The sequence below is a fragment of the Misgurnus anguillicaudatus genome, chromosome 23 (assembly GCF_027580225.2).
Source record: "Misgurnus anguillicaudatus chromosome 23, ASM2758022v2, whole genome shotgun sequence".
NCBI classification, from domain to species: domain Eukaryota; kingdom Metazoa; phylum Chordata; class Actinopteri; order Cypriniformes; family Cobitidae; genus Misgurnus; species Misgurnus anguillicaudatus.
This window is the reverse complement of record NC_073359.2, coordinates 3,550,944-3,566,880: the sequence shown is the minus strand read 5'-3', so window position 1 is coordinate 3,566,880 and position 15,937 is coordinate 3,550,944. Positions and strand designations below refer to the sequence as shown.

The 15,937-nt window shown below is 36.0% G+C and overlaps 1 long non-coding RNA gene across 1 annotated transcript; it reads left to right on the top strand.

The window, feature by feature from the left end:
- The first annotated feature begins 10,923 nt into the window (after positions 1 to 10,923).
- On the top strand, positions 10,924 to 14,024 carry LOC141359592 (uncharacterized). Its single transcript, XR_012366107.1, has 3 exons — positions 10,924 to 11,016; positions 11,096 to 11,159; positions 12,859 to 14,024. It is a non-coding gene; the product is annotated as an uncharacterized lncRNA (long non-coding RNA).
- Positions 14,025 to 15,937: the final 1,913 nt, after the last annotated feature.

Below are 15,937 nucleotides of genomic sequence, written 5' to 3'. Positions count from 1 at the left end.
AAGTTACATTTATCATATGCATGTATCTGTTCGGGTGTAAATGTTTCGATGTAGCCTAGTATTGATGTGCTGTAAATGTGCCCGGAGATATGTCATGTGTTAATTTTTAGCTATAAATATGTCCGGTAATGGCCCGTTAACAAACATATACAGCGCATCTCTGTACCCAATTATTTTCTGCTTTACTGCCTGAGTTATATAACAGTATATATTTGACTGTGGATGCATTTATATAAGGTAAAATGTAAGGCAACATTTGTTTAATTATTCCTCATAACATTTTAATGCCACGATCTACAGAACATCACACAAAAAAACATTTTGAGAACTAAACCTAAAAAATAAAAATTTTTTTGATCCTGCCTTGGAAACCCCGGCTACAATTTAGTATTTTTATTTAATTTGGAGATTAAGCGCGTCAAAGCCATGACCAAAAAAAAAGACAAATGACAAATAATTTGTGATTGTTACTGTAAATGATAAAAACTAAGCTTTGTATACAATTCATTAAACGTTAATTTATAACAAGAAAAACACTGAAATTAATGATTTTATAGACACTACGCGTTATTGTTTAGCACAGAAATGCTTGCTTGCTTTGACTTTGATCATCTCTGTATTCACTTTAGATACAGAAAGACCTGATGATATTATTTATTTCAGGAATCTCTTTGCTATCATTTGAAAGTGAACACCGACCATAATAGATAACCACTCGGTTTTAAATACATTTTAAAACGTATACCCGTCGAAAAACATCCGTTTTGTAATGTTTAGTTCGATGAACTTCTAAATATGAGACGTAGAGCACCTATAGCACTTTCGGCTAAATTGCATGCGCAAACATGGCCAGAACGCAATAGCGCAACGTCGATAGAACGGAAAAACAATCCAAAATGTACAGACTTAAATTATAACAGAATTTACGTTTATAATAAATACATTTTTTAAATAAAATAAGGTCAGAAGTAACAACGTGCAGAACAAATGTGCAAAATGCCTCAAGTGCACGGAAACAAAACACAAGCCAAATAGATAAATCAGATAACCCAGAGTGATTTATAAATAAAATAAAGAAATTAATAAAAAACGAAAGTATTGCCAGAATTGCCAGCTTTGTCTTTTAAATGTAGAAACAAAGATGCAATGGTTTATTAACATAGAAACCTCTTATGGACGTGGAGCCCCATCACAGGCTTTGTTAGTTGGATTTAACGCATTTTAAAAATATTTATTGAAAGCTGCTACATCACATATTATTTGCAGCATTATAATAATATACTGTATATTAATATATTGGGAGAAAGCTGTTATATGTGAAATCAGATAATGTGTGCACCCATATACGGCCAAAATTGAATGATCCTCATTTCATAGCACATCTGCAACGATTCGACTGTGAGATTGGTAGTCGAATCCGGCTTCTCCGATGCATCGAATCTTCAACTATTTGGGGTCACCCCTATTAATTATTAAAAAAAGTTCTCAATATTAGTAATACTGATGTGTTGCTTTGTACTTTGAAAATACATGATATTAATTAAGATATGTTTTCAGGAATGTGTCTGCTACACCAACTTCGTCTGGTACCCGCACGTTTTGAACAATGGGACGGCAACATTTAACTCCAGTCCCAAAGAGTTACAGTGTGTGATGGTTTACAAATGTATACCTTATTTTTTATATTTGGAAGTATTTTTAGATGCACACCAAACTTTCACAGCTGACCATTTAGAATCCTTTTCTTTTAATTAGAGCCATATTGTACTGGTCATATAGAATATTGTTACATGTATACATATTGTTACTTTATTATTTATAATTACAATGAAGCTTCTTCATTTATAATTATAATAAAGCTTCTTAAATCTATTGTATTGTTCATGTTTTTAGCATTTTTTTGCAAGCCTATAAGACTTTTATTTTACTAAAAAAGTATTTTGTACTTTATTTTAACCTATTTTTTTTTACTACAAGCAAAAGATTTTCTCTTTAAGTCTCCCCACAGTCACAGTTCTTTTGTCCCAACATTCCTCACTGAGGCATTAGGGGGTTGGGTCTCCTCAGGTGTGAAACACATCAATATTCATGACCATTGACCCTCCCTTGCATATTGCCTTTACACAGCAAAAAGTGTCTTACAAAAGTTAAATCAATGTATTTTTTCATGTGAATGAGTGGGTTAAATGGTTTTTACATCTTTTTGTAGCAAATTCTCTACTCTTCTCTACTCTCTCTTTTGCTTGTTAACAAATGTTTAGGATGTGTTTCTTGGCCTTATTTCAGCAACTTTTTGTTTTCTTGTTTTTACTAACCACGCATAAACATCATTTACTTAAAAATACAAACATGTACATACATTTATCTTACATATTATTATAGCACAGTTTGTGCTGAATACAGTGTTATGTGATATTGGCCATTAATGTGTTTTAAAGCAACTGAAAAAAGACCAAATGTGAGAGCATGTCAGAACCTCTGACTGTGTCCAAAAAGGGTCCGACCCCAGAGGGTTAAATGTATTTGTAGAAATTTATGTTATCTGTGAAAGGCGTAGGACCAAAAAATGTTCAACAAATCATAGATTTCGGTCCGAACGGACGTTTCCATTTTTGTCCCTCATACGTAAGCGTAATTTGAATGCCGACCGCGCAGCGAGTCCACGCAGACACCGTGTTCACGTGCGCTCACCTCCTGCCTGTAAACAGTGAGAACAGCAAACTTTTCTGCTAAATTGACAACCTACACAGGAGGCACAAAACTAAAGGCATCTTTTATAACAACAACAGCAAAAACTGCCTGGATCAGCAAGAGCAAAAACCGAAATTAACATCGGTAAATTTACTGCTTTACCACGAGATGCAAACAGCTGCAGGAGCTGCAAAGGGTCTGAAAGAGTCGTTGCATAGTTTATTTTGGTAAGGTAGGTACGCGATATGTTTGAATTGAGATGGATTCAGATATTCTACTTTGATGAAACATTGTGTTGCTTATGAAATTTGTGTTCGTTTACGGATTAGCGTAACGATATAGTTACTACGTCTACACAACCGAACGTGTGCTAAACTAATTCTGATGTAAACCAGTTGTTTGTTTATTTTGGAAGTGTTATTCGACTTTGTACTGCAAAGTTTTCTCACTGCTGAATGAGACATGAGATGTGACCGTCTGATCTGTGCGTGTTCATGTGTTTTGAAAGAGGCGTGACTTTGGATGGCGATTTGACTTGAGGGTGGGATCGGGATTTCATTGCTAGGCGGCTACCGTTAGCATTTTTCAAAATGTGTTACCCTACCTTTAATTAAACAAAAAAACTAACTTGCATTTCTTTTTTGAAAAAGTAACTCAAATATTAATGTGTACTTTTAAGAAGTAATTATTATTATGTAATGCACGTTACTTGTAATAAGTAATAAAGTTACTTTTAAAAGTAATGCATTAGAATATTAAGTTACTCCCAAAAAAGTAACTAATTGTGTTACTTAGTAACTTTCATGGAAAGTAATTCTTATGTTACTCTTAGGGGCCAGTCACACCAAAAGCGTTTATGGCCGTTGCAGGCGCCTTTTTTGAATGATATTCTATGGGCAGTGAGCGCTTGCGCGCTGTTTATACGCGCTGAGCACCTTGTGGTTTTTGCCGCCGGCCGCAGCATGCGCCTTTGAAGGAACGCTGAGAGCGGAGAAGTGCCTGATGTCATTCACGTCTTTCCATTGTCCAATTGAATAAGGGGAGAGGCGGGCCTTACGTTGTGGTGAGGGAAGTTTACAGTTGCTTTGAAGAACCGCACTACACTCGCTCACTCTCTCCTGCGTGTTTGTGCACCTCTCATCCACAAACAAGGTCAGAGCAAGCGTCCTCTTTTTAAAGTTTCTGCTACTATGACAGTTTACAGCAAAAGAGCGCTCACGCTTCAATATTTGATTGACAAGACAGCTGACTCGGTGGTTGCTTAGCAATAGAAAAAGCCGCGTCGCACTGCTCTTTTTAAAAAAAGGCAGTGCATCGCGCCTTGCGTTTCGAAGCGTTTAAAGCGCGGTTGGTGTGACTAGCCCCTTAGTAACTTTTGCAGTATATTTTCTTGGCTGAAGCTTGATCTCTTTCAGGCCTTGCAGGTGTTTTTTATGACTGAAATCAGTCTCAAGACTGATTTCTGCTTTCTCAGACTTGTCTCAGACTCGTAATTTCAGACCAAGTCCTCGAGACCAAAGCATTTTTTATGTTCATATAAAAAAAACACTCATCACTAACAACAACAATAATAAAATGCAATGTTGATGGGCATTATTTGAAAATGACATCCCATGGTGCAATGCAAAGATACTGCATAAAATTGGGAAATATTGGAAAATGTTATAAAGTAGCTAAGCCTACACTGTTAAACCTTGCTGTAGATTTCTAGGTAAATAACTGTAAAATTAAAATTGGCAGTATTTAGCTTTAACATCGGTGAAAGGTATTTTACTGTGATATGAGGTGCAGCTATGCTGCACTAATAATAAACTACGGTAAATTACTCTTTGCACCAATTAAGGAAAATAACTGTAATATTATCTGGTAAATTACTGGAACACACACATACACACATACACATGTGCAGGTGTCACCAATTTGCCTTGATAAACTTGTTTGTTTGTTTGTTTGTTTGTTTACTCGTGCTGTGTTGAACAATATAATAGTGGATTTGTATGTTTAAAAGCTGAAAATGAGTAAGTAAACTGTTAAAATATTTGTGAGTGTCTTTAAAACACATAAAGTTAAGGTTCCAAATAGCTTCCTGATTAGCAAGTTTTTAGCATCTCCTATCAACGTTAACCCTTGTGCATTGTTCAAATTCACTGCCCTTTCGTGTTGTTTATGTTCATGGCCAAAAAATGCCACTAAATGAAACTGTTGTAAAAATGTATCAGATTAATATAAAAAAAAAATTATCTGTTAATCAACATCAATACTGATCAAAATTACCAAATATTTACAAAAATTCCATGATTGTAACTCTTTAAAAAGTTTATAAGTGAACTTCCCAAATAAGTATTTGCGAAAAAACACAAAATGACTTATTTTCAATATAAAAAGTGACTTTGGACTGGATTTTTTAACTTGTTTGACTCTGTGGACCCTGTACCGGGTCCAGAATTATCTTATTTTGACTTAATATAAAATATTCCTTTCATTTTTAATGGTCTGTCGTGGACCCAGTACCACATATGAGATACTGTTTGAAAGCTTAGACTCTCTAGTTTCTGCAGATATGCATCACTTTGAGATATGTTTTACTGTAAGAAAGTTAGTTACACTTAATTTACACTATCACCCCCCCCATATTTTTGAATATCATTTAATATTCACATATTTCATATTTTTCAAGTATGACAAACATGGGCAAGTCTTATATCAAATGAAAGCTCTCATTCTCAGGAATAAAACTGCAGTGTTATTTTCGTCCTATTATTATCACATATCCTACAATCGTCGAATGAATAATGAGGTAAAAATTCGTCTTTTGTAAACATATGGGAAACTTGGGTGTGGACTGCCTCAGATAGCACATATAGCCACAAATGATACATCATCTTTTCTCTTAGGTCCTACACTAAAAAATGAGTCCATTCACAGCATTTTCTTTGGTTGTGTGCATGAATAATCCCTTGCTATTTATTATATGTGCAAAACAAAAAAATAATATTTATATGAAAAATGTATTTTCGCACACTTCAGTAAAATGAGAATAACTTTTGAATGCAACATGCTAAAGAGTTCATTCTTTTTTTGACTGTTTACTGTCTGCTGCTGGTAACAACCAGAACTGTCTGCAGTCTGCTAGAGCACCCACAACCAGAGTTATACACTATCAGAGACAGTATTTATGACATAAAAAAATAAAATTTGGTGTTTTATCATATGAAAAACAACATAAATAACACTATTTGTCACAAACAGCAGCTTTTTATGTAACTTCAAAGTGTTTTCTTTAAAATGATATAAAGCAATTGCATTTATTCCACTGTATGTGGTTATGGGAGCACTTCAAATGTTTTTAGGCAGAAATATATATACAAAGTATACAAAAAGCGTATTATTCCTCCCATCAGTTGGAGTAAAATAACTTTTGCATTTATAATGATAGAGAAAAAAATTCCTTTTTCCTCTGTAAGCTGGCAATTTCTGGAATCAAACAAAACTGTCTGCAGGTTTCGTTCCCTCGTTCTCGTACACTTTTAAATACAGACTTTAGAAAAAAAACACCAAAAAGCGCCTATTTATTTTTGTGTTTATTAGAGGACTGACAACACATACAACCATGTTGAGCACTTTTAACAGTGTTTTGTGTAATTTCAAAGGGTTTCCTGTAAAATGATACCAAACTTTTGTATGTGCACCTCTGCTTGTGGGTATGAGAAGCTTTTGAAATTGGGTAGGCCAAATCCAGGCGAAAATCCCCAAAATAGCCTCAGAGTGTTAAAAACCCTTTTCACAGTCTTGGGCATTTCAACGATTAGAAAAAACATTGGCTTTGATGAATTTTTAGTTTTTGTGCAGCATCAGATTACATTTTTTTCTTCCTCATTTATGGTTTGTGGTCATTTTTGCCCCATTGACTTTCATTATAGCAAAATTTTTTGATTGCAAAGCCATTTTTGATTGATGATGGTTTTTCCTTTTGCAAAAAGGTAAAATTTGTAATTTTTACTGTTGATCACCATGTGGCACCATTAACCCCTTAGTAGGCCTGTGCAAAAAACAGAGCTTAATTTCTGGTTTCTACTTCGTGTTATATGAAGCATTTTTGTTAATCCTTGAATTGTAGAAGGTCATTAAAATTATGTTGAATAACTGCAGGTTTGGAATAACCTGACGGTCAATGGTGACAACGGAGATCTTTTTTGAGGGTGGGATTTGACATTATTTTGTTAAGTGTCTTAAAAGAATTTGTCTATTACACTGAAAGTAAACCACACAATTTGCCATATGTGTTTTTTTTTTTTGCTATGTGTCGCACTACCAATAAATAACAACATGATCTCACAAAGTTCCGTGGGATAGTCACGGAATTTTTTGCTCATTTTTCCGTGACATTCTCACGGATCTCCGCATATTTCCGTGGCCCTGCCACGGACTTTCTTTTCCGTGGCATTCTCACGGATTGGTTACTCAACTGCTTTTTCCTATTTTCAAACCATTGTCGCTTCGGTTTAGGGTTAGATTTGGTGCTTGCGTTACTTTGTCACTGTAAGTATTGGTTTATACAATTTTTTCTGATGTATTCTTTTATATTTTCTAAACTTTAATCAATTGTCACCTGGCATTGGGGTTAGAGTTGGGTTTGGGTAAGGATGTCATTTTATGTAAATCTAACCCTAAACCGAAGCGACAATGGTAAGAAAATAGGACAAAACAGTTGAGTAACCAATCCGTGAGAATGCCACGGAAAAGAAAGTCCGTGGCAGGGCCACGGAAATATGCGGAGATCCGTGAGAATGTCACGGAAAAATGAGCAAAAAATTCCGTGACTATGCCACGGAAATTCATGAGATCAGGTTGATAAATAACCTGAATGTTATTTGATTGCATTGTTTTGGAGTATGATTTTGTTAGTTTTGGTTTAACTGTCATGAAGTGGCAGTGTTCTTTGTTTATATTATTGCTTTTGTTATCTTATCTTTGTCACGACCGGGAACGGGAGCAAGGACACAAACGCAGGGTTCACACGAAAGGGTAACATTTAATATAAATAACATGAAAATAAACACGAGAAATAACATGGGCAGGTAAGTACAACAACTGGAACACTGGAAACAAACATGACATCAGAGACAATCATCCGGCAAGTGCACATACAACAGGCAGGGGTATATATACAAACAGACTAATGATACACAGGTGTGATGAGGCAGGTAATTAATTAACAAGAGTCCAGGTGACGACAATCGGAACAGACACAAAACATGACACGGATTTCACCGTGACAATCTTATTTTGCCAATTCTACAGAAAATTTGTTCTGTTTAAGTTAATTTTGTGATTCCTTGTGCTATGCATTTATCTATTGTCAGGATCCTGCCAAGGAGTCTTGTTTTGTATTTATATCTAGTTATGATGGCAGTTTGGCGTTCTGGCAGTCCCATGCTTTATGTCAGGGATGGGCAACTTCGGTCCTGGAGGGCCGTGTCCTGCAGAGTTTAGCTCCAACCTTAATTAAACACACCTGAAGCAGCCAATTACGGTCTTACTAGGCATACTAGAAACTTTTACGCACGTGTGCTGAGGCAAGTTGGAGCTAAACTCTGCAGGACAACGGCCCTCCAGGACCGAAATTGCCCATCCCTGCTCTATGTGGAGGTTCATGCCTTGTTTATTGGGTCATGTGCCTTCGGTGTCTTGTCTCTTGTCCCCGCCCCCTCGTTCTCCTGCTTATTAGTAATCATTGGTTTTCTCCCATCACCTGTTCCCCTCGTTATCTTGTTTGTTTTTTCTATATAATGTCATTGTGTCCTTAGTTCTGTGCAGGTTCGTTTTGTTTTGTTCTCGTGTTCATGTGGTTATCTAGCCAAGTTATCTTGTCAAGTTTAGTATTATCTATCTGCTTACAGTGTTTCATGTCATGTACACCCTCGTGGGATTTGTTATATGTTAGTAAATAAAGTGTTTTCTGTTTTCCCGACTTCGTCTGCGATTGGGTTAATCCGTCCTCTGATCCTGACATCTTTTGCCACAGTAATAAAGTGTATATGTCTAAATATTTTGGGGTTTTTTCTCCCTTTTTAATAAAGTAACATAAAAAAAAGAATCTTTCAAACATTTTAGAGTACCACAATGAGTACGGCATTTTATATACTATACAGTATTATACCTGAAGCACGTGGTACTGTACAGTAATTAACTGAAATCACTGCTGCCAGTTATTAACTGTTGTATAACTGTTATTAACTATTAACTGTTGCCAGTAAGACACCGTAATGGTACAGAGACAGTAAATTACTGGCAACACTCACTGTTGCCAGTTATTCACTGTATTGTCATAGACACAGTACTATACTGGCAACACTGTTGCCAGTAAGTCACCATTACAGATGCTGTACAGTAACTAGCTGACAACAGTGTTGCCAGTAATTTACTCCTAAAAAGCCTGGTAAGGTTTAAGAGTGTAGCCTACTAATTAAGACATACCACTGGAAATTTTTTATTTGCTCTGCATGCATGTCCTAACTAGGATTAAAAAAGTCAGGGTGGGCTTAACATGTTGATGACAGAGCAGCACTGTTGAAGCAGTTTAGAAAAATAGGCAGAAGATGATTCATGTAGTAGGGATTTTTTTTAATGAAAGTAAAAGCATAGTCCATATTAAGATGTTAAGACTGCTCCTCTAAACAATTCCCAATCTAGCTTAGTCTGTAGGCCTAACACTACTTCATCTACCCCCGTAAAAAATGATGCCTGAATAGGGCTATAGATCATTGACAAAGTGACCCATCTTGTCTGTGAAAAAGTTGGTCTTAATGAAGTAATTTTTTTCTAGGCTATTTACCATACAATTTGACGTGTGAACACCAGAACATCTGTGCATTAAGGGAGACCAGTGTGTCACTGAAGTGTTTTTACTCCGATATCAACATCACAACTGGGTTCTGGTTCAGTCATAAACAGAGAACAAACTGGAGAAACAAAGATGAACCTGAAGATTTGACTTTAGATTCAGATTACTCAGGACGAGTGGATCAAGAGATCACTAAAAACAACTCGTATCTCACAATATCAGATGTGATAGAGAGAGACAGTGGAGAATATCAGCTCATGTTCATTATGAAGGATGGAGTTAAACATCTCAGCTCAGTCACAGTCAATCTAACAGTCACAGGTACATTTAGATCAGTATCGTTCAGATTATTTTTATTTTTAAGAGTTTCTCAATGTTTAACTTTATTCAGTTCTGCAGGTGAAGATACATCAGGAATCTACAAATAAAAATGAGAAATTAAAACTTACTTGTGATACCTCCTGCACTTTAACCTCAAAACCTAAGGGTTTTAGCTGGAAAAAAGATGGACAACATTTCAATGAATCTACAAGCGTTTTTGTGTCATCTGGCGAATATGCTGCCTATTCCTGTTCTCTTAGTACAGACTTTAAAATCTCCTCTGCCCCTGTGTGTGAGTTTAACATTTACTTACATATACAACAAACATTTCATTGCATTACTGCTTTATAAATATGTGTGCACATGTGACTCTTTCAGGTCTTTCTAACAGCTGTTGGGGTGTGACTTACACCTCTTCAAGAGTTTGTGCTTTAGTGGGATCAACAGTAGATATTCACTCTTCATACTCACATCCCACTGGATATACAGTAGACAAAACATACTGGCATTTACCATTCAAAAAAAAAAAAGAAATAATTCAGGATCTGCGTGAGGTTCATCAGTTTGCTGGTCATGTGGAGTATATGGACAACACACTGAGAATCAAAGACGTCAACATGAACGACTCAGGAGAATATCTATTCAGGATCAACACAAACACATCAAAAGGGAAATTTTCTGGTTTACCTGGAGTCATTCTTACTGTAACAGGTAACTGCTTGTTCTTTATCAGTACCAAGGGTCTTTGTTTTTTGTGTTTTTTCATGCTGACCTTTCTTATCAGATACACGGGTGACGAGCAATCTAGCCACTGTGATAGATGGAGATAAAGTGATATTAAGCTGTTTAACCAAATGCACTCTGGATAGCAAACATACTTACATCTGGTATAAGAATGGACAACAGGTAACAGATGGATTGACATTATTAAACAAGCTGTACCTGGACTCAATCAACAGTGAGGAGCTACAAGAGTATTCCTGTACTGTAAGAGGTAACACAACATCTCATCATACATCTGACTTTGGTGTTAAAACTTCATCCTCTAATATTTTGTTTCTCTTTGCAGGGCAAATAGATAGTTCGGCATTAGGTCAGTACACAGTCACTCTGTTGGTGTTTTTACCTCAGTTTCTCATCATAGCAGCTGTGTGGATGTGGTGAGTAAATATATACAATATAATGTGATTATAAGAGTGACTTTTTCTGAAATGAAGACTGTGAATGTTGGTCCAACAGGTTTTTTCTTATTAAGAAAAGATTCAGCTTATCTGAAGAAACAAACTGACATAAAATCAAAGAGGTAGGAAGTTATTTCTGACTTTGGAAGTTTCAGTATTCCACTCAATATTGTGTTATTAAAGGAAAACACAACAGTTTTTCAATATTTTATTATGTTCTGATGAATTGATACAACTATCTTTTATCAATGCATAAACTTAATCTGTACATGTACAGCATGTTGTGAATTTGTTAGCATTTAGCCTAGCCCCATTCATTCCTTAGGATCCAAACAGGGATGAATTTAGAAGCCACCAAACACTTTTTCCCTATTTAAAGACTGTTACATGAGTAGTAACACAAGTAAGTATGTTGACACCAAATTAAATGGGGCGATTTTTAAGCGGATAAAAAATGAGAACTATATTGTTTGGTGGAAGAGCACTTAGTATGCAGAACTTCAACCTCGGGCGTGCAGTAACATCCTCACTACTCCCCCTCTCGCTCAAACTTTCGTCAATATTACTGCGCCCGAGGTCGAAAATACTGCAAACTAAGTGCTCTTCCGCCATACAATATAGTTCTGTTTTTTTATCTGCTTAACTCATTCCTCGCCATCCTTTTTTTGAAAAGTTGCCCGCCAGCATTTTTTGTGATTTTACAAAATGCCTTCCAGGAAAATTTAATTCTAAAAATATTTAAACATACAAATATATCAAATGAAAGAACAGACTGTATGCTTTCAAATAAACAATAAACAAACAAAACGGGAAAAAACGTTATATCCTATCTTAATTTTTTTCTTTGTTTATGAACTTAAATAAGGGTATTTTCTTCAAAAATACAAAAATTTTACCAATAAACTGAAATAATTGCATTTTTGTATAGGAATTGTATTAGAGATCAGATTCAGAACGATTATCAAAACATACACAGAGTGTAAAATTATTAAATAACTTTTTTGCTCCAGTTCTTTATAAATTGGGTAAGAGTCCCATCTAGTGGATAATCACAGTATTACAGATTACCATAAAAACTCATCAGGAACACATTTTTTCATCCAAATATTTTCTCTTAACTCTTTCCTCGCCAGCGTTTTAAAACAAGTTGCCAGCGCCAGCATTTTTCATGATTTTCACAGAAGTTTAATGCCTTCCAGAAAATGTTCTTTTTTAAATATATAAACAAACAATATATCAAATGAAAGATGCTTTCAAAAAAAAAAAAAAAAGTTTCATCGTACCTTCATTAGTTCTTTTTTATCACCCCTAAAATATGGGTAGGTTTCTTCAAAAACAACCAATTTTGAGCAAAAAGCTGAGATAATTGCATTTTTGTGAAGGACTTTTGATAGAGATCAGATTCAGAGCGATCTTTAAAACATACATGGAGTTCTTTCTCTTTCACATGTGGCGTTACTTCCGGGTTGTATAATTAGCCACCTGGTGGATAATAGCGGTATTGCGGAAAGTCGGAAATTCTCGTCATTAGCAGGGAAGCTTTTTCTCCTAATTGACGAGTTATCTTGCAATGGCGGGGAAAGAGTTAATTGGAGAGAAAACTCGTAAATGGCGGGGAAAGAGTTAAAAATCACCACATTTTATTTTGTGCCAGCATACTTACTCGTTTAACTACCCATGTAACAGTCTTTAAATAGGGCAACATGAAAGCAAGATGTAGTAATCGTCTAAGTTGAGATAAAAACATAATAAAATATTTTAAAAAGGTGGTGTTTCCCTTTAAATGTTCCCATCTTCTCTCTGTTTGTCTCGTTCTCCTAGAATCAAGTGTGCATCATCTGTATGAAGATCAGGGGCCTATACCATGAAGCTGGTTTAGTTGGTTAGCCAGCTTTGTTTAGGATTAGTTTGTGCAAATCCTGGGTTTTGGGTACCATGAAAATAGCTTTTACCAACAAGGCCTGCACATTGGCTTGGTTTTGTCAACCTGAAACTAATCCTGTAACCCTGAGTTTGTTTAACCATTTTCATGGTACGGGCCCCAGCTGCTCTCAGTATCACAACAGCTTCACTTCACAATGTAAACAACAGGAATCATGACATCATATATTTCTATAACAAATTGCTATTGGACCCTTCTAAACAGTGATTGGGGTGGCACAGTGGCTCAGTTGGAAGCACTGTTACCTCACAGAAAGAAGGTCCCCGGTTCGATCCTCGGCTAGGTCAGGTGGCCTTTCTCGTGTGGAATTTGCATGTTCTCCTTGTGTCAGCGTGGGTTTACTCCAGGTACTTCCCACAGGCCAAAAACATGCAAGTTAAGTGATTTAGAGATACCAAATTGCCCTTCACCCAACCTGGGTATGGATTACCTTGTGTATGGATTAACTGGTTCTCACCATTAATTCAGTCAGACAAACATTGCTTTTTATCCAATCATGACTTTTGACACTGCAAATATGGAAATGAAAGCGTTAACCTGGGGTTTAGGAATGCAGTGTAAAATTTCATTTCAAGTGTGAAAGGGTGATTTTGACATCAATTGCAAACAAGCATACACCTGCTGAAATATAATTTTAAGTCATTGTTTTGTTTGATTAATTATTATCATATGTATCTGTCCACCTAAATATCAAAGAAACAATAGGGAATTACAGCTAATAGCTGGCTTGCCTGCCTTTGTTCTGTTGGGGCGAGCTGGTGACGTTTTGTTCATGAATGAATCTTATAGTATGTGTGAATCTTTTTTTTATCTTTATGATGAATAAGTGGTCTCAGTGAGGCTATCAAGTTTACATGCTCAAATCTGGGATTTGTTTACAGCTGCCCTTTCTTGCCTGACTGTAACCTTTCATGTTTATGTTTCCATCTGAAGGGACTGCTCCTTCAAATGGCTTTAAATGTAATGCATGTATAGAGTAAGTCGGACTTGGTGACTTCAGCTCCCGGCTGTCTGCTCTGATTTGAAGGTCGTTTTCTGCAATAAAGACTACTGCTCGAGAAAACCACGTCTCCTGGTCTTTGCTAAAAAAGGTTTCCAACACAGCAAGAAGTTCGTATAGAAGATGGAGTTGTATGTTGTTCATTTTAAAGTGTCTAAGGACCAGAGAGATGTTGTTTTGGCTTCTCGTCATTGACAGAAAGAGAAAAGGGAAGGAAATAAAACCACACATACATTTCTTAGTAAAAACTTCAAATTGATGTAATTACCAGATTTTTAACCCTATTTGGGGGGAATTTTAACTAGTCGGTAGGGACTTAAAAATGTTCCTAAAGTTCATTGTAGCAAATATAAAACATATGCAAATTATCAGCTCAGTTTATTATTAATGAAAAAAACAGGTTTATAAAAATATAAAACATAATCTGTCCTGTGAATGGAGTTGAGACTGTTGCTCAAGAACAAGAGCACTAGCAGTAAAAAGATAAAGATTAATGATTAGATTTTTTTCTGCTGGAGACATAAAAGATGAAGTAAAGATAAGAGACATCTTTTACAGGACTCAGCAATAATTAACAGCTATAAATTAAAGATGCAGTTTGTATTATTTGCACCGATAGATGGCGCCAGATCAAACAATAACAATGATGTTGTTTACTGACGCTCTGAAGCAGCGTGGAATTATGGAATTTGTAGTCTTTAACTCAACCGCTGATGGCCATCAATCAGACGAGAACGAGAAATCACGTTGATGGATAAGGTAATCAAGTCTTATAAATGTTGCGTTTGATGACATTGTTTATTTCATTATGTTTATGTTTATATGTGATGTTCAAAACGAAATTTTCAGTCATAGAATATTACAGTATTAGTCCAAATTCGATGGTTAACACAGCTCAGAATTAAGTTTTCAATTTACAATCTACAATGATTTTTCACATAATGTATTGACAGTACAAATCTTATTCGAAGTGTCTTAAAATGACCATTTATATTGCTGTACAATACCTTTGGTGTATATATCGTCCGCGGGAAGACGCGCTGATTACAATCTACACACTAATGTTGTGATCAATATAATAGCATACGTTTTTTGAGGGTTACGAATCAAAACAACTCACCCATCGCGTAAAACACAAGCAGGATCAGAATCTCGGTCTAGTTAAATGTTGTCGTGAAGCTCTCTCCATCCAGATAAGGCAACAACAAGTTGATCCTCTCTCGTTTTGTTCCAAACTCTTCTTGGGTCGTTTGGTTGGCCCATACGCTAACAGGAGCTGACACAACCAGCGGCAGACGGTAAAGAGTTATCCATAAGTCCATAAGCAAGCGTGTAGCCCGACAGGCGCTAACGCATAGTTCCGCATTTGTCCAGGACACTGGCTGCGTCCGAAAACTCAAGGCAGTGACTAGTTGCTGACTTCGGAGGCATGAACGCAGCTCAGAGAAAGGCTTTCCGACGCACTTCAAAGGCAGCGTGTTTGAAATATGAACAGAGAGCGCCTTTGTGATAACTAATCACATATTTGAAATCTACAATACTAATTTCTCGCTAGAAATGCAATTAAAATGTGTAAAAAGTGAAAATATACGTTTATTTTCACTAAATTTGTGCTCCAGATGCTTCCTTGGCCGCCATTTTATTTTTTCGAACTCGACCAGTGTTGTCATGTGGTTTACGTCAGTAAAGGCGGTGACAAAGGGTCACATGGATATTAACGTCATTGACAGGAGACTGCACTGCCCCGTGTCAATGTTTTGAATGGAAATTTTCTCACGATTTACAAGTAGTTGAAAACATTACAGATATTGATAGTAATCAGCTGGACAAAATATATAACACTGGCCTAGTGGTTTTTGGACATTTTACTGCAAATATCTTACAAATTGCACCTTTAACTTTTAATATAATAGTATATTGTAAAAAATAATATGCTTTTGCACACCCTTTTTTAAGTA